This window comes from Lissotriton vulgaris, chromosome 4_1 (assembly GCF_964263255.1).
Source record: "Lissotriton vulgaris chromosome 4_1, aLisVul1.2, whole genome shotgun sequence".
Lineage (NCBI taxonomy): Eukaryota > Metazoa > Chordata > Amphibia > Caudata > Salamandridae > Lissotriton > Lissotriton vulgaris.
The window spans coordinates 974,658,269-974,685,012 of NC_141691.1; positions in this window are offsets into that span (position 1 = coordinate 974,658,269).

Here is a 26,744-nt window from a genome sequence, read left to right on the forward strand (position 1 = left end):
CCGGGGTGGAAAAGTAAGAACTATAAGTATATGTAGAAGAGGGGCGCGGATCCCAGCCCGCACCCAGCCCCGCAGTAGGGAGGAGTGTCTCAATCTATATTTATCGGATTGTATCTGCCCCAATGCCATAAAAACAATTGGAGAAATGGGAGGTGTCGGCCAGTACTCCCAACCCACCTCGCCGAGACAAGAACAGCTACCAACAGCTGGCCCAGGGTTCAGGACCTATGTGTACAACTCCCCCACCACCCGCAGGTCACCCAACAGTGCCAATATCTATGAGTGCATGACTATCACAGTAAACAAAAGGATACATTGTCTATATTCCTCCATCCATTAGATCATCCGCCTTTCTGAGTGTGATAGTGGGAAACAGTACAACACTGTGGTCGGAGTCAGAGTGGATAGTGCTATCCTCGGAATCAGTAGCGATCCTGTGTTGGGTCTCACGAAATGCCTTGACCTGTGCCAGCATCTCCTCGCGATCCCTCTGCTGTTGTGCCTTTGAAGGGCCTGCACTTCTACCAGACCTGCCGGGCCTTGTAGATTCGGAAGGTATCCTCTCAGGGTGATCCTGCATGCCCTGTGTGGATGTCTCAGTGGCCCTGACCTGACTGGAACCTATGCCCATCACCTCTATCCACTCCTCCACGTCGGCTGGACTTTCAAAAAAGTGTGTATTTTTGTCTTAGATTACCTTCAAGCGGGCGGGGAATTACAGTGCATACTTGAGTTGAGCGGTTTGTAGTTTCTTCTTCACTGCAAGGTAAGAAGCACGACCAGTGTATAATCAGAATAGAGAGAGATCCGGTGGTTTTCAAATTGAATGAGTGACTTCTCCCTAGCTTTATGTAATAAGAAGTCTCGGTCTCTATAATTAAGGATCCGCACTATCAAGGGACGTGGCGGCAATCCCGGTTTAGGTGGGCCAGTTGGGATTCGATGCGCTCGTTCCAAGCAAAAGTACGGGGAAAGTCCCTCAGGAGCCACATATTCCTTAAGCCATTGTACCATGAAATCCGCCGCCTTAGTCCCCTCACAGTGCTCCGGAAGGGCCACGTCGCGTATGTTGTTGCGTCAATTGCGCCCCTCTGCGTCCTCCACCCGCTCAAGGAGTGTATTAACCTACTGCCTCAACTGTCGCAGGGAGGAAGAGTGGGCCGCCACCGTTGGGGCGAGGTCCGTCCGAGCGAGGCCTTGTTCTTTGACTTTATCCACCAGCTTGCCATGGTCTGCCTTCAACAGAGTCAGACCCATGGTGAGGGTGCCCAGCTGCGACTCCATCGCCGCCCTGGAGTCCCGAATCTCCTGGAGTATCAGATCCAGTTTGTCAGGAGGGTGACCGTCAGCGGTGCCCGACAAGGAAGTCCTCAGCGGGGAATCCCCGCCGCCATCGCTCGACATGGCACGAGGGGCAGCAGAGGCGCTTCGTCCCTCCTGACCTCGCCCCCGATTTCTGCCCATGGGGTGAGGGAGGGGGGCAGGAGATAAGCGGGAGACCGCCCACAATGGAGGACCAATCCGGCCGCCAGTTGATGGTAGGCCCGAAGTGATTTATCCGCAGTCCTTCACTCCGGACCAGGGGGGGTCAACTTTCGGCCACTCTGGCCGTGTCCAATGCTAGCCCAGCAATTGGGCCCCTTCGGCAGCGAAGCAGCAATCCAACAGAGGGGATGGGGGGGCAGGGGGGAGTAGCAGGTCACCCTAGCAGTGAGGGCGGAGAAGTAGCCAGTTCGGTACCATCCCAGGGATATCTTGCCAGACCGTGTTCCAGTCTACCGCTTGTGCCCGCCAACCCCCAAGTCGGCTGTGCGTAGTAGCTGCACTGCCTCACCAAAGTGGCCAACCAGTCCAGCCGTCTCCCTCCACCATCAGCCAGCTAGTGCTATCCTGACCGACCCTTCGTCACCGTCCCTCACTGTCAATCTGCTTCAACATGAGACTTTTCGCACGCTCCGCAACCAGGGCCAGGGCCCGCCACCAGTTCTCCAGGCTCAGCCACCTCAGTCACTCTGTGGCCCTCCGCGCCCCATCAGTCGTTCCTACCTTGCAATAAGGCTCTGGGGGGGCCCACAAGGGGGGGCAGCCCCGCTACTGCACCTCCATTGGTAGTCTCTGGAGATCGGCCGAGTAGTTCAGTGTCTGTCGACGTTCACCCAGTGACTCTCCGTTAGGCAGCCCCTGCGCAGGTCACAGAGAGGCCCTGTCGCACTTCCACCGAGCCTCAAATACGTCTTTGGCAGCCGGGCTGCTCAACACCCCAGCCAAGCCTACTACACCTCTGGGTCCCCCAAGCCCTGCACGGGGAGGGGGGCCCCATCACTGCGCCCACACGTAGTCAAAGGGGAGCCCTCCCAATAAGGGGCAATATCGCACCGCGATCTCCTTACCATGTAGGGTTGCGCTGTGCCTCAGCAAATGGCGGCCGTAAGGTCACTACGATGCCTCCGCATCCGTCCCCCAGCAGGCGGCCCTCAAAATCGGTCCCCTCCGCAGCACCCGGATCCGACCAGTCGTGTAGCAGACCTCGTCGTCCAAATCAGCCCCGGGAATCACGGGATCTCCCTCTGGGGACCCGCAGCAGCTATCCCAGTCCAGGGTTCCGGGCAAGAGGCAGTTCTGTGCCGCCACCCCAGTGGCAGATCGGGCCACAGCAGCTTACTTCGAAGGTCGGACTCAGTCGTCCAGCAGGGGTCTCATAGCCGTCCTCCCACAGGCAGCTCCACACAGCTCTGCCTCCTGCAGCACCACAGCTCCCGGCCGCAGCTGGCACCTCCCAGATACCAGGCCACGTCGCTCCGATACAGGCAATAGGCAACCCTCAGGGACCCCGAAGTCAAACCGCAGGAGGCACAAGGATATCCGCCACCCAACACAGCCCTGTCGGTGAGTAGCGTGTCGCGGGACCCGCGCTCACAGGATAATCCCCCCTGGGACAGAACGGAGCTCTATCAGGCTGCGTCCACCATCTTGGCCGGCCAGCCACGCCCCCAAACCAGACAATACATATCATCTAGTTTTGGACTACAGACATTTAAACTCTTGTTGCAAAACATTTGCAGTACAAAATGCACACAGTGCAGCACTAATGAATAACATTATGTGTAAAAAATATAAAACCACATTAGATACTTCTAACGGTTTCTTCTGTCAAAATATTGCACCTGAAAGCAGGTACTTGACCGCTTTTTCAATTATGAGGACACAGCGTAAATTCTATTGTCTCCCCCAGGGATTCAAGAATAGTCCAGGGTTATTTTCATCCAGAGTAACAGAGTTACTACAAACGTATGATGATGAGGCATTATCTTATGTCGATGACATCTATCTAACAGACAATGACTTGGACAGGCACTTGAACAGAGTGAACACCATCATACTTGGCTTCGCATCTGAAGGGTATAAATTAAATTTTAAGAAATCGAGAATTGCCCACCTCAACGTACTTTTCCTAGGATACGAGTTATCAAGTGAAGGCAAAAGCCTGGCTTTTTAGAGAAGTGTGCACTGCTCCAACCTCCAAAAATGCTGAAAAACTTGTCAATTCTAGGTTTCCTGAATTTCAGAACTTACATTCTAAAAAAAAACAACACAGAAATGTTACGTTCAGTGCAAGCAGACATGTTAGCAACAACACATTTACAGACACGCGTAAAAGTACGCAACTTTGTAATCTGAATCATTCCAGGAAGATGCAGGTTCACGTACTTAACCTTCAATGAAGGAGAAAAAGTACCAATAGCTTATAAATCACATTTGTACACACAAGCTGAAATGAAATTCACTTCTACAGAAAATATTCTGACAGCGGTTCAAACTGCAGTAGCAAAAGAGAGAAACCTCGCACAGGGTAAGTGCATAATGGTTGTTACTCGTGTACTTGCCTTAGAGGCAGTGACCAAAGCAAGTATTCCAAATGCAAAGGCTTTACATCCAAGATGGATACAATGGGTTAACTCTCGTGCTGTAACAGACGTCGAATACGTTTTTGACCCTTATTTGAAAACACAAGAATTTCTAAAATATGAACAAGAATGTCCTCTGCCTACTGAGATTATGCCTCTAGAAAAATACAAATGTATAAGTTATACAGACGTATCAGCACACTCCTCTTACGTATTCAGTAGCTGACGAGAAAGCTACATTTCCAAGGTTGTACTCGCTGCCAGGGGGGGCACGGTTTCGTACGCTGTACACAGCACAATGTAATGTGGTAGGGCCCAGGGCCCTAATCCATACATTATGACCACAAGGACACACTCATATAGTTGGTGGGACTGGCACGGTCACATGCGCCCGGCCCCTTTATTGGCAGGGTCACATGTACATTGACGCCTGTGTTGGATGTGTGTGGGGTGATTGTAAGCCAGCCCTCACAGAGTTGTTGGTGCTGGCAACAAATACACCAGTGGGCAGCATTGAAACGGAAACAGAAAACACCAGCATTGCAGAGACATCAGCAAGCATCATGGTGGTAGCGGGAGCAAGTACAGAGGTCATCCAATGAGCAAATAGAAGTGTCCGTGAGTTGCAGTGCACTGAGGCTGTGGCACTAGAGCTGAGCGCGCTCTTGTGAAGAAAATGTCTAGGATTGGGTTCCTTCGGGATATTCCTGATGCAGCTGCAGTGGGGGGTGTCACACCTGCATCAACTTCCTCATCATCGTCCCAGGTCTCTCCCACTGCTGCAGGAGCTCTCCACAGCACATAACCAAAATAGGAGTGGACGATGCCTCGTGGTGCTCTGAGTTAGTGGCACCTGGAGGCACACTGAGCAGGGTATCAGGCAGATGATGGCATCTACAAAAGGTGTGAGCAACTCCATTAGTCTGCCAGTACGACTGTTTCGATTCTGGCAGTTGGCGGTTGAAGGTGGTCCTGGCGGTAGTGGCGGTGGGTGTTGTGGTCCTCTAGGGTGTCCGGCCTGCATGGTCAGTGGCTCCATGGCATATATTGCCCTTCAGGTGTGGCTCTGGGCGGGGCTCCCTTTTCTGGTGCAGGCTGTCGTCCGACTTTACACCAGGTCAGAGTAGGTGTTCATTTCATGCCGCTAACGTGCCTTATTGCCTGTTTTGTAGTCTTATCACTGATCTAGCTGGTCGTTGAGAATGTTGCGGTGTGGGGTTGTTGCGGCTTCTGGCACAGGAATGCCTACTCTGCATCTCATTAGCGATAGTTGCAGGGGTCATCTGTGGCGATGTTTTTTGTTGCTGCTATCGCAGGTAAACTGGTGATATAGGCTGTTAGCACCAGCTTGTGAATGGGGCCTTCTTTTTATCACAACGTTGGCTGCGATAAAGTGCTGAGAACGCAGCGATAGTTCCTTGAGAATATGCCCTTGAATTTTCATTTTGTGCAGGAATGAAAATAATAAAATAGGTAATGCAATGCATGCATGGGTTCATTTGAGTTGCCGTAGACTAAAACACAATTTAGACTGATTTTGACATTCCCTAGAACTTGGATATACTTGGAAGTGAAACCGGTGAAATCTCGTCTGTAAGTTGTTAAAGGATGGGAATATAATGGTCGGATCTGTAACCAGAATCAATGCTTCTAACATCAAAATGGTACTGTGAACTTACCACACATGGCACATATTCCAAATTGCACCAACTATTCAGTCTGAAAAGATTCACTGTCAGTTGTGCTACTTTAAAGTAAACAGACCTTCATTCACATGTGGTGACAGGTTTCATCATGGGTTCACTCCTCACTAAAGGCCTATATCCAAGGTCGGCTCACAATACGCGTATTTGCTATAGTAGTATGAGCTTCCACACTAATGGGTACACTAACTGCAGACTAACAGGGTGGTATTGGCTAGCTATTCAATGGTGCTTGGGTTCCTTGGCGCAGGCTCCAAGATTACAGTTGTGTTGTGATAGATAAATTATTTATTGCCACCTTCCTAACACAAGATTAAAATATGAAGGTTAATAGGAACCTATATGTCCTGTTACATCATGTCAACATGTTTCTGTCATTACGGTTGCCCTAACTAGGTTATGAACGTTCCTCAAAAACAGGGTATCTATTAGTTCCCTATTGAATTTCTCTGACATACTTTGTGTAGTGTGGGGGGGAAACATAGACAAACATTAGCAATACAAGTACTGCCAAAATAAAGCTCTGTTCTTCTGACTCAGTTAACTTCAAATAGGTATCAGAAGTGCAGGTAACCATTTTTTTTACCGACTGGACTTGGTCACCATTTCATTGAATTCACATTCAAGAATCAATGTATCATCATATTTCATTATTTTTCTATTCTTTATGTGAAATCTAATACAAACAAAGGGCCTGATTTAGAGTTAGACGGATGGGTTACTCCATCACAAATGTGACGGATACTCCGTCCGCCGTATTGCAAGTCAATTATATCCTTTGGCACTTGTAATACGGTGGATGGGATATCTGGGACTTTTGTGACGGAATTTTGGAATATTTATATAATCAAGTTTTACCTAATAAAAACCAAAAGAACTATTCTACAAATAAGATGTTTTCCACTTCTTCTTAGACAAAGGCAAGTGAGCACATTGTTGCGGAGCAGGAGTAAAAGAGTCAGACACCTTCGTGAGGGATTTTAATGAAGGCTTTATTTTTATAAACACTTTCTCCTTCTACTGGTGAGCCTCTCTCGTGCGAAGGCCGCCGGGTCCACCTTGGTGTTTTGTAGGGGATCCAGGCTGTAGGTGGTATAGAAGAGATGATTGGCCCTCCGAGATTCAAGGATCTCCCTACGTAATTAGGTACCAAACCGGAAGCGAAAAAGAAAAGAAACACAGGGATTAGGATGGTTGTCCGGAATCAGTGTATCCAAGGGCCGGAAGTGAAGGAAACCTAGTGCTTGAGTGCTCACACAAGGGTGGCAAGAGTGCTCAGGTGCTCGTGAAGAGGGTAGAGTTTTTTTATGACTGTACAGGATTATACTACTATGTACATGCAGGTTTTACTTGGCAGGCTGGTTGCGACGTCCCACCAAACCCACTACCCTGCCCCGTACCTGTTTTAAGCCATGCTCCTCCCGTGGGAACGTGGCAGGGTGGCTCGTGGGATCGTTGGCCTCCTGGCTTGTCGAGGTCGTCAGTGGAACCCCATGCCTGGCCCGTCTCGTCTTCTTCCTCCGGTATCTTGAGGTTCTCTCTTCTCCTCCACTCGCTTTCGTCTCCTTCTTCCACCTGGGAAACGCCGTCCATCTTCTTCCTGGTTCCTCCTTCTTTTAACGTGCTTGGCACGATGACGTCCATCAGGGAAAAGGTGTCATCCCAGTTAAAGGAGCCGTGTCCGTTTCCTTCCTCTTGGCTCCATAGAGGTTGTTTCTCCGGTTTCCATTCCTCAGTGCAATACTGATCGGGCTGCTGTTGAGAGGGGACAGAAGCCGGTGAGAGGGGGACTACTGACCACCATTCCCATATCTGGTCCAGTCCCTCACAAGAACGCCCAACCTCGTCACGCACATATTCCTCGCATTTATATGTAAATACAGCAACATAACAAAAACAAGCTGTTGAGGGTAGATGTGTATATGTACCACTTTCAATAAATTGATTTTTTGTAGTTCCAGTACAGATACAGTGCAGGGATTTTATTGTATTTATGAAGAATATAACAGTGAGTTTGTTAAAGACTGTGGATATAAAGATATCATACCTATAGAAATCAGTTTTCCCACTGCATTTCCAAAATTGCCCCTTAAGTTTTGGAAGACCAATGAGCAAAGACACTGGTTGCAAAATATCATAGGAAATTGCATGTGCATTTAAGCAGGTTAAAATGCAATTTCGATTTCAGGAAGGGGATCAATTCCTTCCATCCATTTACTAATTTGCTAGATAACTTTAATTGTGTACACCTTTGAAATTAAGAAATGTGCAACATCTGAACTGTTGAAAATAAATTTCATATTGTACACACATTCAAGGTGGCTGAACACCTCAATTGCCCTGTCTATGTGCTAAACATAGACGCTGTGTTGGAAGTAAGGGCAGAGTCCTTATACTTTTTAAAGACGTTTATTTCATAACAAACCTGAAGAGTTACACAGCAAGGCAGCACACGTCTTTCCTAATCCCTACTGTCTTCCTACTTCCGCCTTCCTCGCCTCACCTAGAATCTCCCTGCAACATTCTCTATATCATATGCCCTTCATTCGGTTGGCAAGACAACCCATAACACAGCCCTCTCTGTATACAATAAAATAAACAGTTAATAAGATAGTATAATCAAAAATAAATGTAAACAATATTACATCTTTCAGAGTTTAAAAAACAACACAATAACTAAAAGTAATATAAAGATCTACATTAACAAAAATAGAATATATAATGCATTATGAACTTCCACAAACATAATCTTGTTGCCACTTGGGTGGTTTCCTTATTCTATCATTTCAGCACAAATCTTCACCACCAATAGACAAACCATTACCTGCAGAATCAAGTTGTGTCCCATCAACATCATCATCCATAGCGTCATCCATGGCATCAGATGGATCAGATGAATAATGAACTACCACTGTTGAGTAATCCAGGCAGGAACTCAAGCAGGTAAGTATGTATATTTATTTATGTACATCAAGAAGTAATAGCCAACATGTCCAACCTCCACAGCTTCCAGCGAGCATCTGACATCCCATAGAAGGTGCAGATGCTCATTGTCATGGGTAGCGGTCTAGCATTTACCCCATATTAATGACATCCCATAACAACGGCTAAAAATGTAAGAATAAATACAACACATCTTCCCTCTTACTAAAAAATAAAACCTGTAAATGAAAACACATAAGAACCTGAGATAATCAATAATATAATGAATAGGAAAATAAACATAATAAAATTGCAAATACATTTCAAGTGATAAGATCTTGCATGTATGCAGGTCATCTGGTCATCTGTGGAAATAAAATTGACAATTGTGCCCCATCATTTCCCTGTTTCTGCCTGGTAGCCATTTTTCTCAGACAAACACCCATTTTGTGTGTGACATGCTCTCAGCAACTTGTCTGAAAACTGTCCTTCACATCCCCATGGAATCTTGCACAACCCCCTGCTCCTTGTGGTCGAGCCAATTCCAAGAAGCCTGCCTGTGTGCCTTCCCCCAGTTGTACCAGAGACTCATCCACATCCTGTCCATTGTTGGTAACTCAGCCTGTCACACCAACTGCCCTGTGACCACCCCCAACTGAAAGAGGAAGCACGAGGTTAGGCCCTGAAATCACACCAACTAATAGAGGAAGCACAAGGTTGTACACTGTGAACACACACATTTCTGTGGTTCTGCCAATTCTGGGAACCAGCAGCAGATAGTTCCTGTTCTTAACTGTAAGACACCCTGCACCTGGCATCTTAGTTCATTGACCACCCCTTCCTGTGCTTCAGCCAATTCCCAGAACCAGCAGATAGTTCCTGTTTTAAGAAATAGTTACTGCAAGCCAGAGAGCAGATGGTCTCTGTTTTACACAAGATAGTTCCTCTTTTTGACTCTTGCGGTTCAGCCAATTCCCAGAACCAGCAAGATAGTTCCTGTTTTACACAAGATGGTTCATGTTTCTTGACATGAAGCACGAGCACAAACCCCAAATGAGGAAGCCTCCCCCTTCCAACTGTCAGACTATCTCACATCGCAAGTCCCCTCACGAAGCCTAAGACATGCCCCCATTTCTTCACACTCTGCTCCTCTTGCTGATCTTTGTTCCTCTATCTGCCACGACCTGTTTGTTCCTCTATTTTGCCTCATGACCAAGACTGTATAAAATGTTCTGCTGTTAAAAATAAAACACCCCCACTTCAAGAGAGGGACTTGAGAGATTGCTCCTGTGCCCGCTTGGTGCTGGAAGCGCTCCCCTTAACTCGAGTTATTGGTCTCCTCCTCCTTCATTTGAGCACCACGGACTCCTCGCTTTGCATTGACAAGAAATTATGATTTATTAAGCATAGAAATTCAGAAATGAGGTAATAAGTAAATTTAATTTACCACACATCTTCCAGACCTGCTATTCAACTGAACGTCCTGAACTCTACCTTCCGCAACATCACCACCATCATCATCATCATCATCATCATGTACATCTTACCTCATAGCACCATTATTGATCTCACTCAACTCATCATCACAATTGTCATTCTCACCATGGTTACCCTTAGTTACCTACCACTATACTCAAATCCACTAGCAGTCATCCACAACTCATCCAGCCAGTAATGCTCGTCCTTGTCAGCGTTTTCCTCACCACTTCCCGTCTTACTTTTCACAAAATGACTCAAGTGCCAAAGTTTGCCAACAATTAACCTCGCTGAATTAGTAAAAATCTCCTCCACATTTAAGGGCTTTGAAAACGTTCTGACCTTAAAAAGTAACATCACTCTTACCATGTCTCCCTACTTAATTTGACAATATCTAGCACCTCTTTTAGTGTCCCCTCAGTGCATGGATGTTTGGGGTGGCACCACATGTGCCGCCCTGGGCAGATATTGGAGGCCCAGGTAAGGGCACCCAAAGTGTTGAACTGTAATTAAAATGACCCACGAGACTCCATGTTGTGTTGCCATGCTCTCGGCAACCTGGTGAAGAATTGCTTTCCACGTCCCTGTTGAAACTTGCACAACCCTCCTTCCTCCTTGTGGTCGAGCCAATTCCGAGAAGCTGCCTGTGTACCTCACCCCCCAGTTGTGTCAGAGACTTAGCCACATCCTGCCCACCGTAGGTAACTCAGCCTGTCACGACCAACTCCTGTGCCCCGTAACCACACCATCTGGTCAAGGAAGCACAAGGCTGTGCCCAGTGACCACACCATCTGATCAAGGAAGCACGAGGCTGCGCCCTGTGACCACACAATTGGGCAAGGAAGCACAAGGCTGTGCACATTGTGCAATCAGAGACAGATGTCCCCTGGCCACGATTGCCCCACAAGATTGACGAAGAACTTGTCAGATGAGGAACTTATCGAAATAAGGAACTTGTATTGTGCAAATGGGCGTGGCTAGTACTATAATTATGTGTGCGCTGCAGATTGAAGCAGCAGTCTCCGTAGAATTGTCTTTGTACCATTCTGGGACCCTGTCCTTAGCTCGAGCTAATAAATAACTCGCTTCCCTCCACGGCTGGTTGTCCTGGTCTCTTTAGTAATGTATGATTTAAGCAAAAAGAACCCGTAGATTCTAGGTGTCCCCTGCACCGCTGGCTTTGACTCTCCTGGTGGGGGGGGGGGGGTCTTCAAAAAGCCGGTTCTACAAAAGTCACTTTCCAACAGCCTTTTCATGGCTGTAGGACCGCCATGGAAAGTCTGTCGGAAACTGATATCCTTACAACAGTGCCTGCAAGGGCATCGCCTCCATTGTAGAGATTAGGCTCAGACCACCACCCAGATGGGCTCTTTGAGCCTGTCTGAGGTGGTGGTCTTTCCCCCTGCGCCAAGTTGCTACGACCACCAGCATCATAATCCTGTAGTCCGACTGATACCCTGGATGGTGGGTGGACTGCCACTGACAGCCTGTCGGTGGCAGTCTACACGACATCTTAATGAGGCCCTGAATCGCTTGCACATTGTGTTTGCTGTGCAAGGATGAGTATTGAAGCTCTTATGATTTTGAGTATGCTGTTCCCTACATCTTAACCTCCTTCTCATGCCTTTCGTGAATGCATTTATTTGATGGTCACTGCTTTTGGATCTGATATAATTGATGGTGTCCTCTGAGGTGGTTCTGGCCACCTGTCTTATCCCTAAGGTCTGTATATCAAGGGACAAGAGGGTTGCACTGTGTGTGGATGTGTTGCGTTGCAGGATTTATGTAGAAGGTTTCTTAAATTTCTACAAAAGCAGCTTGATTCTCATTTCTTTCTGTGCTTCTGTGGACTCTCCATAGGAAATGTCTCCACTCCATGAAAGCTTCCTTAATGGCCAGTAGTTCTTTTTCCGCTATGTGATAGTTCCTTTCAGCATCATTAAGTTTCCTAGACATATATGCCACTGGATGGAGCTGACCAGTGGAACAATTTTTTTGTGACAAGACGGCTCCCAAGGCAACATCAGAAGCGTCAGCCTCCACAATGTATGGTTTCTCTGGATCGGGTGAGAGAGAATGGGAGCAGCAATGAAAGCCGTTTTCAAAGCCAGGAATGCCTTTTTTGCTATTTCATTCCTTCCGAACGTTTGCAATTTCCTCAGCAGTTGGGTTATCGGGGCTACTAGTTTGGAGAACTGATTATTAAATCTCCGGTAGAAGTTTGCAAAGCCGATGAAACATTGCACATCTCGGATGTTTTGAAGTGGAGGCCAATTCTTCACAGAGGTAATCTTTCGTTCAGCCATTTCCTGGCCTGATAGACTTAGCATGACTCCAAGAAATTCCACGGTGGGAATGTGAAAGTCACACTTGCTCGATTTATAAAATAGATGATGCTTCTGTAGAATCCTGAGCACAGCTTCCACTTGTTGGATGTGTGCTTCTTCACTCCCAGAATATACAAGGATATCATCAATATATACCACTACATGGTGGTCTAGAATTTCCCGGAGAACATCATTCAAGAAGTATTGAAATGCCGCAGGGCCATTACATAACCCAACTGGCATTACCAGGAATTCAAATAACCCATACCGGGTCTTGGACACAGTCTTCCACTCGTCGCCACTTCTCATGCAAACCAGGTGGTAGGCTCCTTTCAGGTCTAACTTTGTGAAGATGGTCGCCTTCTTTACCTGCTCAAGCAATACACTGATCAGGGGTAAGGGGTATCGATTCTTCAGAGTAATGGTATTCAATGCTCTATAATCCACACAGGCGCGCAGCTCGCAATTGGTTTTAGGGATGAAAAAAGCAGGGAGGCGGCAGTAGATTTGGAGGGACGGATAAAACCCAATTCAAGGAGTTTATCCAAATATGCCCTAAGATGCAGATTTTCAGGTTCGGTCAAGGCATATATACGTCCACTAGGTACAACTGCCCCTGGAACAAGATCAATCTGACAATCATATTGTCTGTGGGGTAGCAGCTCTTCCGCTTGAACTTCACTGAATACCTTCTTGTATTTCCGATAAACAACCAGGAGCTGGACGTTCTTTTCTGCCTCAGTGGCGATACACGAACCACAAGGCCATGGCAGGTTTATCTGGGATGCTGTGACAATGTTCAAGGCAGTAAGGATAGTTCATTTGTACGGTTCTTGCTGCCCAATCTATCTCAGGGTTGTGTTGTTGCAACCATGGCAACCCAAATATGATCCCATATTGGGGGGCATGTATAATACTGATGGTGGTCTGCTCCTTATGTGAAGCCCCATATTGCACTTCTATGTTTTCAGTGTTGAACCCAATGGGACCTGTACACAACTTCCTACCATCTACTGCATATACTTCTTCCGGTGTTTCTTCAGTACTAAACGTATGCCTCTATTTTGAGCTTCTCCCATGTCCATGAACATACCAGTGGCCCCAGAGCCCACCATGGCAGACATGTGGGGCCCGATTCACAGAATGAACTTAAGACTCAATCCTAAACTTACTACTGTTTTGGTATTCACAGATTGCACTTACTACTTTTGGTATTCACAGAAGGAACTTACTACTTGTGGCATTCACAGAATGCACTTACTCCTTTTGGTATTCACAGAATTAACTTACTCATTTCGGTATTCACAGAAGTTAGGACTCCTAACTTTAGGACTCCTAAATGCCTTCTGTGAATACCGAAAGTCCTAAAATTAGGATTTTTCTCAATTTAGTAGTAGGAAAGTTCTACTACTAAATTGAGAAAAATCCTAATTTTAGGACTTTCGGTATTCACAGAAGGCATTTAGGAGTCCTAAAGTTAGGAGTCCTAACTTTACTACTACTAAATTGAGAAAAATCCTAATTTTAAGACTTTCGGTATTCACAGAAGGCATTTAGGAGTCCTAAAGTTAGGAGTCCTAACTTTACTACTACTAAATTGAGAACAATCCTAATTTTAAGACTTTTGGGATTCACAGAAGGCATTTAGGAGTCCTAAAGTTAGGAGTCCTAACTTCTGTGAATATCGAAATGAGTAAGTTCATTCTGTGAATACCAAAAGTAGTAAGTGCATTCTGTGAATGCCAATAGTAGTAAGTTCATTCTGTGAATACCAAAAGTAGTAAGTGCAATCTGTGAATACCAAAACAGTAGTAAGTTTAGGATTAAGTCTTAAGTTCATTCTGTGAATCAGGCCCAATAAGAGCTTGTTATATATATATAAAATAAAGTTTGTGTTAGGCTGGCTGCTCTCGAGGATTTCAGTATTTTAGTCCATATAGCATTCCATAATGTTAGGGACCAATCGACATCAAAATATTGTTCCCACGCTTCTTCAATATTTGATTTGTGTCTCAGTGTAGGAGTGTATTTGAGAAAAGTATATAAGGTTGATGCCTTGGGTTGAGCACGTAAAAGGTTGGACAGATCAGTCTGTGAATGTGCGGGTTGAAGTGAATGAGCACTGGTTGAGAGGAGCGTATATATATCCAGTATGGTTTAACAAAGAGTATGGTACTTGGTGAGGAATGAAGTGGGTAAAGCATATAACTGTCTAAGTGAAGAGAATGAGAGAAATTCCCCCGTCGAGAACCATTGGTTAACCCATATTAAGCCACGTTGCCTCCAACTTTTCCAATAAAAGGGCTTATTACGTATCAATAAAGTCTTATTGTGCCAGATGGGTGAGGCTAAAAAATAATCAAGAGTATTGTGGATCAAGGGATATATGGGGCTTAGTAATTTGAAGGTACATTTAAATAAAGGAGTGGTTATGAGTTGGGGTTTACGAGAGAAAGAGAGAAATTCTTGGAATGAAAAGGGAGAGATAAATGAGAATTCCATTTATGCCTATAACGGAGAAGTATCCGTAGAATCAAGCAGCCAGTGTGATGCTTGTCTCAATGCAAAAGCCTTATGATAAACAGAGAAATTAGGAAAATTGACCCCTCCGTCCTCTTTGGGACGTGCTAATTTAGAGAAGGACATATGCAGTTTCTTCTTGTTCCATAAAAAGGAAGATAGAATTTAATTGACAGCTTTAAAGAGTTTAGTAGATATAGGGACTGGAATATTGGAGATGGTGTATAAAACAATGGGGGAGAGCATCATTTTGATAGTATCCAGACGACCCCACCAGGACAGACAAAAAGCATGCCATTTAGTTGTGAGATCTGAAATTTGTTTAATGCAATTGTTCATACATAATGTGACTGTTTGATGGTTGACATGAAGTTTAAACCCAAATATTTCATAGAAGAGGATTTCCAAGTAAAGTTGGTGGAAGTGAATTCATCTTTAAAGGTGTATTTAGTCCATGGTAGAATTTCACATTTATTGTTATTTAGTTTGTAACCTGAGATTAATGAGAAAGCGGCGACTTCCTCAAGGAAGGTAGGTATTGACTCAGTCTGGTTGGAAATGAAAAGTAAGATATCATCAGCATATACCGCAATTTTAACATTAGTAGTAGGGGTATGAAATCTTTTAATTTGTGAATTTTGCCGGATTTTTGAGAGGAAGGGTTCAATGGCCAAATTAAAAAGAAAAGGGGAAAGGGGACATCCCTGACGCACTTCCCTGCCGAGGTCAAAGAGAGGTGATATTAGGCCATTGGCACATACATCAGCACGAGGATTAGAATATAATAGCGAGACTAAGGATATTAAATTTGGGCCAAACAATTTAGATACACCAGAAGTAAAAACATTCAAGAGCTTCTAAAGAATCCTACAGACAACACAACAAGCAATTATAAGGGAACCATGCCATGTCTGAATTGTAGCAATTGTAATAACATCATAAGAGGAAACATCATCACACACCCGATAAGAGGAACATCAATCAAATTAAAAACTACAGCGACATGCAATTCAACTAATGTGATCTATCTACTAAAATGTCCTTGTGGACTAGTATACGTGGGCAAAACAACCAGGAAAATCAAGATTTGTGTATCAGAACATAAAAGCAACATAAGAACTAAAAATACAAAGTCCACAGTTGCTACACACTTCAATGAAAGATCTCATAACATCTCTCAACTCAAATTCACTGTGCTGGAAGTGATAGAGAAACAATCTGGAAAAGACATCAATAGACTCTTACTACAAAGATAAAATCATTGGATTTGCTTCTTAAATTCAATGAAACCTAATGGACTCAATGACCGCCTGGAATTTGCTTGCTATCTGTAAACAGAGTTATACATACCATCTCTTACTAACGAACCATCTTGTGCCACACTATTTATTGATATTCTTGTGACTAACTTGACATGTATATTCATTTCATTTATTTCTACAGATTTGTATATAGTGTATTCAGTCCATGATCAGCTGGTTGATCAACCACTAATATCATATATCTGTGACATCAGCCTCCTCATAGAAAGACCATTAATATATGACTCATAAACTAATACACAGACACAATATGTGACCCATATAATACCATAGCACACCGCAATATCCTTTTTAATACGACATGTTGAACAATTTCACCGACACCACTTTAAGATGGCGCCGGTTTAGGGAACCGGAAGGAACTAGTCCTATTTCTAACTCCAAACAACAAACATTCACACATATACCGGTGGATTCACAATCTCAACAGGAATGCCACGTCTTAACGACGCATGAGCTAATACACATTGAACGGCAGGTAAGAAGTACCGATGTTTTATTTCCATTTTTCGTTTACCGCGAACATTTACATAGTTATTATTTCATCAGACTCACTGTCACAGCGCGCTATATTCGCCATCACACAACCGAAAAACAATGACCATGTTACAAACTAACAACACAGTTTGATTTCCTTTGCATTATTTAAAGTTTTGCTCACTATTGTCACTACTAATTGTAAAACCCTTATAATGTGCCCTATGGTCAGCGTTAGATTTACAGACAAAACAATCATTTAACGGATATACTGTTGCTAGCGTCATCTGATTATTGAGCAGCAAATGCTCAAAAATTGAACATTGATGATAAAATACAGATCAAGTTGTGATTATGTTGTTTTCTAATCATGTCATGAATAATGAATAATGATATGAGCAGTATCCTCATGAGAGATATTTAATTTTCGATTTAGATATTCCCCTGAAGAAGTGCACATGGATGCACGAAATGCATTGGGTATGCCACATGAACTATATATATAAACATTGGATACGGAAACAAAATTTCTGTGGATAAAGTAAAGATATCTGATTTATGTTTGAATAAAATGAACTTCAAGTTGATTCAAAACCACAGAGTACTTATGTGATTATAAGAAAACGACTAATGATTTAATCGCAGGTTGGCGATAACTGTTGTGCCCATAGGGTCATCCTCTAAGTACAGAGGCTGCTTGATCGAACATTTCATGTACACACTCCAATAGGCAGAGAGTGAAACCTCAGGAGCACACAACAAAAGTACAGCATAAAAACAAAAACAGCCTGTGCGCATCCAACAAATACGTACTTTACATTTCAAAAGGTATAACGAGGCATTGTCAATAGACTCCTTATTGAATTGCAACTTTGTCTTTATAAGGGTGTTAAGAACGTCCTTTGAATTGGATGTGTAAAAAGAATGCTCCATTCTCCTAATGTCTTGGAATAACAAACGTGTACGATTGCGAGCAATATTACGTTTTTTTGTCGCATATGTTATAATAAAATCCCTTGCTGAAGCTTTAAATGCATCCCAAACAATGGAGAATGGTAGTGAGTGAGTCAGTTTGATTGATGAGAGAATTTTCGTTTCAAAAGGTCTTAAATGAAGAGGAAAATTTCGGATCAAGAAGAAGGGAGTTGGTAAATCGCCATCTTCTTGGGGCATTAGTTTTGGGTAGTATATCCAAATCAATTGAAATAGGAGCATGATCTGATAATAATATGGGCCCTATTTCTGCATTCATAAGCGACTGTGAAATGTTATGTGAAATAAAGAAATAATCAAGCCGTGATTGGGAATGGGAATTATGCACTGGGAATAGAAAGAATACTCTCTAGTGGTTGAATTACACAACCTCTATGCATCAAAAAGTTTGTGCTGCATAATCATGTGGGTAAAAGACTTATGTGTTTTATTAGGGACAAATGAAACTTTAGAGTTCTGATCTATAAAGGGGTCAAAAAGCTGGTTGCAGACACCTGCCAATATAAAATTATCCTCCATGTGAAGGGTAGGCTGCTGAGCAATTGAAAGCCAAAAAGAAGAATAGCCGCCAGTAGGGGCATAAACATTAAAAAAAGAGACTGAAACATCCTTCAACATCAACTTAACATTAAGCCAGCTTCCTTCTGTATCTGATTGTTGAGAAAGTAATTGAAACTGAAGAGACTTACAACCTTAACATCATAACTCCATTCCGTTTACCATCACTGCTGGAATAAAATATTTCTCCCACCAACCTCTTTTTTTTTTTTTTTTAATTTTTAAAACCTTTATTTAAAAACAATGCACACAGCTATTCAGCCTTACATCCCGGAGGCGAGGCAGCAGAATGGAGCAAAGGAACCAAAGTGCAAAAAACAATACTTCAGAACGAATGAAGGTTAATTTTCAAGTTTTATAAATAACGCCGAAAAGAGAGAGAAAAGGAAAAGAAAGCGCCGCAACTGGCGCAAAGAGAGAGGCAATGGAATGTAGAGTATAGTGAGGCATAATGAGGGGGCCGGGAGGGCACAGTAAACACAGATATGTCCAGTGGAATGGAATACTAGGAATGGGGAGGGAGGGAAACAAAGGATGGCAACATAAAAATATACAGTTGGAGTCGCAGGCTACGGTGAGAAGTGTTCCTCCTGCGGAGCGGGATCTGGAGGTACGCAAATGTCTCCTCTGTATTCATTCCAAGCCCCCCACATGTTCTGCCACTTTTTAGGTTTACCCCTGGCAACATACACAGTCTTTTCCCGGAACATACACCAATCCATATTGGCCTTCCACTGTACAACCTTCGGAGCCGCCGTAGCTCCCCACATCTGTGCAATGTCCCGTTTCGCAACCATGTTACCAAGGGTCACCCATTGGGTCTGGGCCACGGTATGATCTGTCGGACCCCAGATGTTCAAAAGGCATCTCCTGGCTTCCGCATGCACACCCACCTCAGTAACTCGCTCATAATCGAGTGCACACGTCGCCAGTAGGAAGCTATTGCAGGATATTCCCATAGAATGTGCAAGAAAGTGGCAAGGGTGCCACAGCCGCGCCTACAAAGGCCATCGACCGAGTAGCCCATGCGCACAAGTCTGGGACCAGTGACATAAACTCTGTGTAAGATTTTGAGCTGCACCAGCCGAAGACGGGAGGAGATAGCAACCTCCTTAGGGGAGGACACCGCACTCTGCCAGTCTTCGTCATCAATTTCTATCCCTTCTCGCACCCACTGGTCTCTCACACCCAGGAGGAGGTCTGTACGGACGTTGATGAGTTTCTTGTATGTCAATGAAATGGCACTGTCTGGCATATGGCCATCCAGCACCCTATCTTCCAAAGGAGAACTGTCGGGAATCACCTCCCCCCCCCCCCCCCCGGCTTGGCGGACAGCAATGCATGTCTCAGCTGAGCATACCGGAAAAATTCCGTGTCACCCAGCTGAAACTCTGCTTGTAACTGGGCGAAAGTTTTACCCTCGCCCGCAGCAACATGTCCTCCACTCTGGAGATCCCAATTAGGTCCCACTTATCAAAGCCCTTGGTATGCCATAATTTGCCCAGGATGTCCGAATCGTACAATGGGGTCGCCTTCGTTAGTCTATCCTTCCATCCCTGCGCCTTGGTAATTGCCCTCCAAATATGGACCGCAGTTTTCGTTGGACCAGAAATCCGCCTGTCGAGAGACCTCGAGTAGAGTGCCCTGTGATACTTCCCTCCGGCCAGCAGCCATCGATCCATGGCATACCCCGGGTTGTCCGCTGGACCGTATAAACCATGATTAATAGCTGCTAACTGGGAGGCCCAGTAATACCTCCGCACATCAGGCAATGCTATCCCCCCATCGTACCACGGTAGCGTGAGCTTCGTGATAGCGATGCGAGGGCGGCCATCCCAAAGTAGGGCGCGCTGTAGGCTCTCGATCTCACCGAAGTATCGAGCTGGGACCGGGTCCTGGGTATTTTGCAGGGCGTAGAGGAACCTGGGCAAGGACATCATTTTAAACAAAGCTGCGCGCCCAAGCAGGGAGAGCGGTAGTTTACACCACCCCTCTACATCACGCCGGAGGCGGAGAAGTGGGGGAAGCAAGTTGTGTTCATAGCGCGCTTTGGAGTTAGTGGAGATGTAGATCCCCAAATATTTGAAGCCCTGGCTCGCCACCTGTATGCCACAACCCCTCGGAAGGCGAGGCGTTCCCCCTTTCAGGACGTACAAGTATGACTTGGACCAGTTAATAACTAGGCCGGAGTACCGACCGAAAAGTCGCAATACGTCACAGGCCACGATAAGGGATTTACAGGGGGAAGTGAGGTACAAAAGAATATCATCTGCGTACAGTGACACTCGGTCCTCGAAGTCAGGGGCCCATCTTATACCATGTAGGTCGGGGTGGCTGCGCAACCAGGCCGCCAGCGGTTCGAGCGCGAGTGCAAACAGGAGGGGCGACAAAGGACAGCCCTGCCTGGTGCCCCTCTGAAGAACAAAGGGTGCGGAAACTCGACCGTTGACAGCTACGTTAGCCAACGGTCCGGCGTATAGTAGCTTGACCCACCCCACGAATTCCGAGCCAAAACCTAGCTTCGCCAACACTGCCCACAGGTAACTCCACTCAAGGGAGTCGAAAGCCATTGTGGCATCCAACGACGCCAGGACAGCCGGCTCCTCAAGCGTATGGGCCCTGGCCAGGGCACCGTGAAGTCGACGCAGGTTAAGAGCAGTGTTGCAGTGTGGAATAAAGCCCAACTGGTCCGGGTGCACTAAGTCACCGATGACGCCAACCAGACGGTTGGCGAGCATTTTGGCTAGAATCTTAGGCTCTGCGTTCAAAAGAGAGATGGGACGATATGATCGGCACAAGTCTCTTGGCTTCCCTTCCTTATGGATAACCACGATGGTGGCCAACCTCTGGTCAGGGGAAAGTATGCCAGCCTCCCGCGCCTCCAGGAACATATTACGCAAATGCGGGGAAACCACATCCGATTTGATCTTATATAGCTCTACCGGAATGCCGTTAGGGCCAGGCGCCTTGCCAGATTTCAAGGAACGAATTGCAAGTGCAACCTCGTCCACAGATATATCCGTGTCCAGGTCGTCTCGATCTGCTTCGGACAGGCACGGGAGATCGATATCCGACAGGAAAGCACCCGAGTCGGCCTCGGACCGATCCGAGAAAGAGGAATAAACGCCCTGGAAGTAATCCGAAAAGGCTTCAGCAATGGCGCTCGGGTCAGTAACCAACACTCCGTCCTCTCCCAGTATCTCCAGGACGACGCGGCTGGCCCTCTCTTTCTTATCAAGCCAGGCCAGCAACTTGCCCGCCTTGTCACCAACGTCGTATATCCGACCCTGCTGTTCCCTGCCAAGGACGAGAGCAGCGTCGGTGGCAAGGTCTCGATACTCCGATTGCTTAAGGGAGAGATTATGTAACAGGTCGGGCTCAGGGCCCGCCTCCAAACGGGAGTCTTATTCCATGATCTCCGTCTCGATACGCACCATGTCGGCGTCTGTGTTCCTACGGGCTTCCGCTATAAGGATAAATGCCTCACCCCGCTAGACCGTTTTAAAAGCCTCCCACAAAGTGGCAGCCGATGTAACCGACCCCACATTCTCGGTAAAGTAGAGTTCGATAGCCTTGGCCAGGAGACCACGGGTCCTGGGGTTTCGAAAGTACCACGGATTGACCACCACCGGCCGCTCCGATACAACAATGTTAAAGTCGAATGAGACCCACAGCGGGGAATGGTCCGAGATACCCCTCGCCAAGAAGCGGGCCTCAGAGATCGCCGGTGCATGAGCTGCCAAGGCAAGGACGTAATCGATCCTGGAGAGACTACCGTGAGCGCCAGAATGAAATGAATATTGGCTCTGGGTGGGATGTAGGAGTCTCCAGCAGTCGACCAGCCCCATAGTGTCAAGGAAAGTGGGCAACCACATTTGCGAGCTACGGAGGTCCCTAGGCGGATGTCTGTCCAAGGAACCGGAGCAAACAGAATTAAAGTCACCCCCCACAATGAGCAACCCTGCTGGCAGATTCAAAATGGCGCTACCAAGGTCTTGGAAGGTGTTATTTTGCAAACCCGGAGGAACATAAACCAAAACCAATGACAGGGCATGCCCCTCCCAACGCCCTGCAACGGCTGCGTATCGCCCCCTGTCGTCAACAATAGTGGAGTCAATCTCAAAAGGGAGGGACGTGCGCACCATAACACCCGCCCCCCGGGACCCCAAAGTGAACCCCGAATGAGCTACCATTTTGAAACCCTTCCTGTTGAGCGCTCTACACGTATTCCCCACCAAGTGTGTCTCCTGCAAGAGAACAATATCAGGCATATGTCTTTTAAGCAGTTGCAACACCACCCCTCTTTTAATACGATCACCCAAGCCATTGACGTTCCAACAAAGAACTTGCAATTTCCTACCCCCCATCGTCGTGTCCCAAGTCCTCACCAGCCTCCAGAAGCCTCATCGACAAATGAAACAAAACAGAGCATATGACCCATTGCCGAAAGGAAAGAGAAAAGAAACAAAGCAAACACACAAAACCATCCCCAACACCACCCCCCACCCTGCACCCCTGCAGCAGACTAAAAAGCCCCCCCAACCAGCAATGTGCCTGTGGCCCCATAAACTAAGCTACAAAAAAGACCCTAAAGGAGTAAGGAACCCCCGCAATCCCCCCCTGCCACCCTCCATGTGAGAATAGGATATTCCAAGTAAAGTGCAACAGCTTGGTATATCAGTCACAGTCAACGGGCACACTAACCGCTAAAGGCAGTACGAGAAGCACTATTCCTGAAGATCAGGGCCACCAGAGGCGCCTTCAGAATGTTCCTCCTGTCCTTCTCGACGGTGCGGCAAAGTGTCCAGCCAGTCACTTGCAGTCTCAGGCATATCAAAAAACAGGGCTCGGCCATCACTTTCAACGCGCAGTTTGGCGGGGAACAGCATAGAGTACTTCAGCCCCAAGTCCCTGAGGCGCCGTTTTACCCCCGCAAAGCTTTGGCGCTGTCTCTGAACAGCCCTGGTGAAGTCCGGGTAGAAGTTCACATCAGCGTTCTGGAATTTGAGAGGCCCATGTCGCCTCGAGGCCTGGAGAATCACATCCCGATCTCTGAAATTGAATAAACGGGCGATGATGGGTCTCGGTGCAACGCCCGTCTTCGGAGGGCCGCCAGGTATTCTGTGGGCCCGCTCCACTGAGAAAAAGTGACTGAGACCTGCTGGAGCGAGATGGGTTTTTATCAAGTCCTCAACAAAGAGGTCGACGGCCGCTTCCTCCGCACCCTCCGGCACCCCAATGATGCGCACATTTTGCCGCCTGGCACGTCCTTCGAAGTCCTCCAGCCGCCTCGAGAACAGGTCATTAACCGACCGCAATGTACGGACCTCCGCTTGCAGGTCCAAGACATCGGCCGTGAGGCTGGAGGTCTTGATATCGAGAGATTTCACTCGATCATTCGTTTTGCCCAGGTCGGCCCTGATCAAGTTGAGATCGATAGCCAGGGTGTCCACCTTGTGAGCTAGGACCTCATGCTGCTTATGCATCTCAGTCCTGATGCTTGTGATAGCCCCCATGATGTCGCGAAGAGTGGGCTCCGACCCCTCGGGTGAGCTCGTGCGTAAGGAGTCCTTAGACTGAGCGACGACCGAGGGCGAGGTCCTTTGCTGGGCGTACCGATCGATCTTATTTGCCTGGGGTTGGACCGTCTTCCTGCTGGCCCGGTTCGCCGTCTTGTCGGGATCACCCCTGCCAACCATGTTGGGTCCGGAGAGAATAAAGGGCAATACGGCGATGACACAGAGGGTGCTCGAGCGGGCACGAAGCTTAGCTTCCATGAGGGCCAGGTCAGCAATAGGCAACTCCGCGGCTACGTGCACTCCGCCAGCAGTAACAAAAGACGCTCACTCCGCATATCAATCATGCACCGCGTCGTCTCGATCATCGGCCACCTCCGGGACAATGGCGCATCCCTGGCACAAAGTTCAACACGACATAACTTTGCCAAGAAATGTCGGATTTAGAAACGGAAAGCGGTTCCCGTGTCTGTGACCATTCGCCAATTGGAATCCACCGCTGTGGATCAGGATTTCATCCAGGATATGTGCGGAGGGTCGGAGGGTCTGCGGAGCTCCGAGCTTACGCGGCCATCTTGCTTGCCCGCGAAGCTCCTCCTCCTCTTTTTAGTTTTAAAGATTCATCGTCTATAAGATGGGTTTCTTGCAGGAAAACTATCTCTGCATTTAATTTAGCTAAAAGGGAAAGAACTCTTGTCTTTTTATGGAAGAATTTAACCCTCTAAACTTCCACAATATTAATCTTAACGGCATAATGGGTCAGGGAGAAAGAAAGCGAGAGGAAAGAATAAACTGTGATAAACCAAAGTAATCAAACCGGTAAAAAAGATATAAAGAATAAAAGATACCATATATGCATTGATCATGGTTAGAAAAAGAAAGGAAGGATGGTTAGAGAAGAGTAAGAAAGGAAGATATGTTTGATAAGTAAGATCCATGGGGTGAAAGAACATAAGACTCAAGAAGTGATTTGGAAATAAGAAATGAAGAGAGAGCTGCAAAGTGAGAAAAGGAATTAGTAGTGAAAGCTGGAAAGTAGCAGCGAGAACAATAGAAATTAGTAAAGAATTAAAAAATGTGTGAGGAAAAATAGTACAGAGAAAAAGGAGAACAATGACACCTAAAAAGAACGAAAGTGGAGTATTTGAAAAAAGACGAAAAAGAGGATTAGGGACAAAGCAGAAACAGAAGTACGGGACAGGAACATACCTACATGGGGGAGGAAGCATGAAGAGACGAGGGAGGGGTGGAACCACATAGGATATACGACACATCCGAGGCCGGCTGAACAGAGACCAGGAAGACAGCATAGGACCAGGATGGGGAACCTGTGAAGACGAAGGGAGTGATAACATTTTAGTATATTAAACTAGAACAAACGAAGACAACAATAGTAATAAGAATTAGGAATGACAATTAACAATTATATGACATCAAAAACTGTGAGCATAGCATACTGAAGATAATGCAAACAGAAGAGCTAAATTCTCAGACAATTGTAACGAGGAGAATAAAAAGTCAAACAGCATTTTGAGCAAAAGTAATATCCAAAATTCAAATATGAAACGAAGAAGAAGGTCCAGAGGAGTCCATGTTGGGTGCTTTGCATGAGTTAATGAAACTTTACAAACAAAGTGGATCCTCATATGTGGTTGTCTTGTTATTGTAGGTGACTTTGAATAAACAGGGATGAAAGAGACCATATCTGGCTCCCAACGAGTGTAAATCGGCCCTCATATTAAGAAAGGCTTTGCGACAGTTGGCCGTAGCTTTAGCATAGTCTTGAGCAAAGAACAAAGATGAACCTGACCATGTGATTTTTGGAGAAGATATAACTGCTGCCAATACCTTCAGTAAGTCTGTGTATTCTAAGAAATACAAGATGACTCCTCTTGGCCTTTGTGAGGATGATGCTTGAGATGACAAATTACCAAGCCGGTGCGCTCGCTGGATTTTACGCATCGTGCCTTCTGGCAAATGAAGAATATTAGGAAGAAATGATTTGAAGAAAGGAAGAGAGTCAGATCCCTCAAGTCTCTCTGCCAGTCCGTAGATACGCAAGTTGTTCCACCTGTAGGGGTTTTTCAAATCCTCAACCTGTTTTAGGAGTACAGTAACTTGAGAACGAAAATTAGAAACATGGCACAAGTTTCTTTAAAGGAGGTAACATTTTGCTCAACTGAAGAGACCCGTGCTTTAAGTTGGGACCAGTTGTTTATTAAGACTTGTAATTTAGTGTTAGTCTCTTCCATGAAGGGTTGAAGGGCCCTTATTTCTTCGATCGATAGTTCCATAGATACCAGAGATGATGACTTAGGAGGTGAGGGAGGGTCCTTTTTCAGACGTTTAGTATTGGATTTCCCAGAAGCGGCTTGGGAGGATTCCATTATTATATCTGAGCTTTGTGGAGATGACGTTAGAGACTCCTCAATTTTGGAAAATTCTGAAAAAATCTTTGATTTTTTAACAAAAGTGTGCTTTGGTTTGGTAGACAAAGGAAATGGAGGCCTTAATCTGCCCATAAGACTCACAAGACACCCTCTGTTTTAGCAAAAAGGGGCAGCATACAGCAAAAATCTTGCAGGGAGAGGATGTCTTATGAGAAGACACTCAGTGCAAATGTTGTGAGTGAGCCTATGAATTAAAAACAATATATTTGACAGAGGCCATCCATAAAATGAGCGAGATAACACCAGAAAAAGCCTGGCGTAGATACCAATGGAAACACACAATACCAGTACTGTAGAGTGGAATGCAAGAAGACCATTTCACAGCTCACCTCAGTAACATCCAGACAAGATTGAAGTGACAGAATATAGCACAAAACAGTAAGTAAGCAGCAATTGAAATATGAAGAAACCAAACTAGTCTATGACGCATTGTAGGTAAGGTGCAGCGCTGTTAGAGACGCGTAGGGACACTAGCTCATAGATGGGTGTTTGAGGAGAATCATGGTGCTCCTAAGATGGCTGCCGCCTATTGCCAGTAATAACGCTGAAAAAAGAAGCTTAATAAGTAAAGCTGG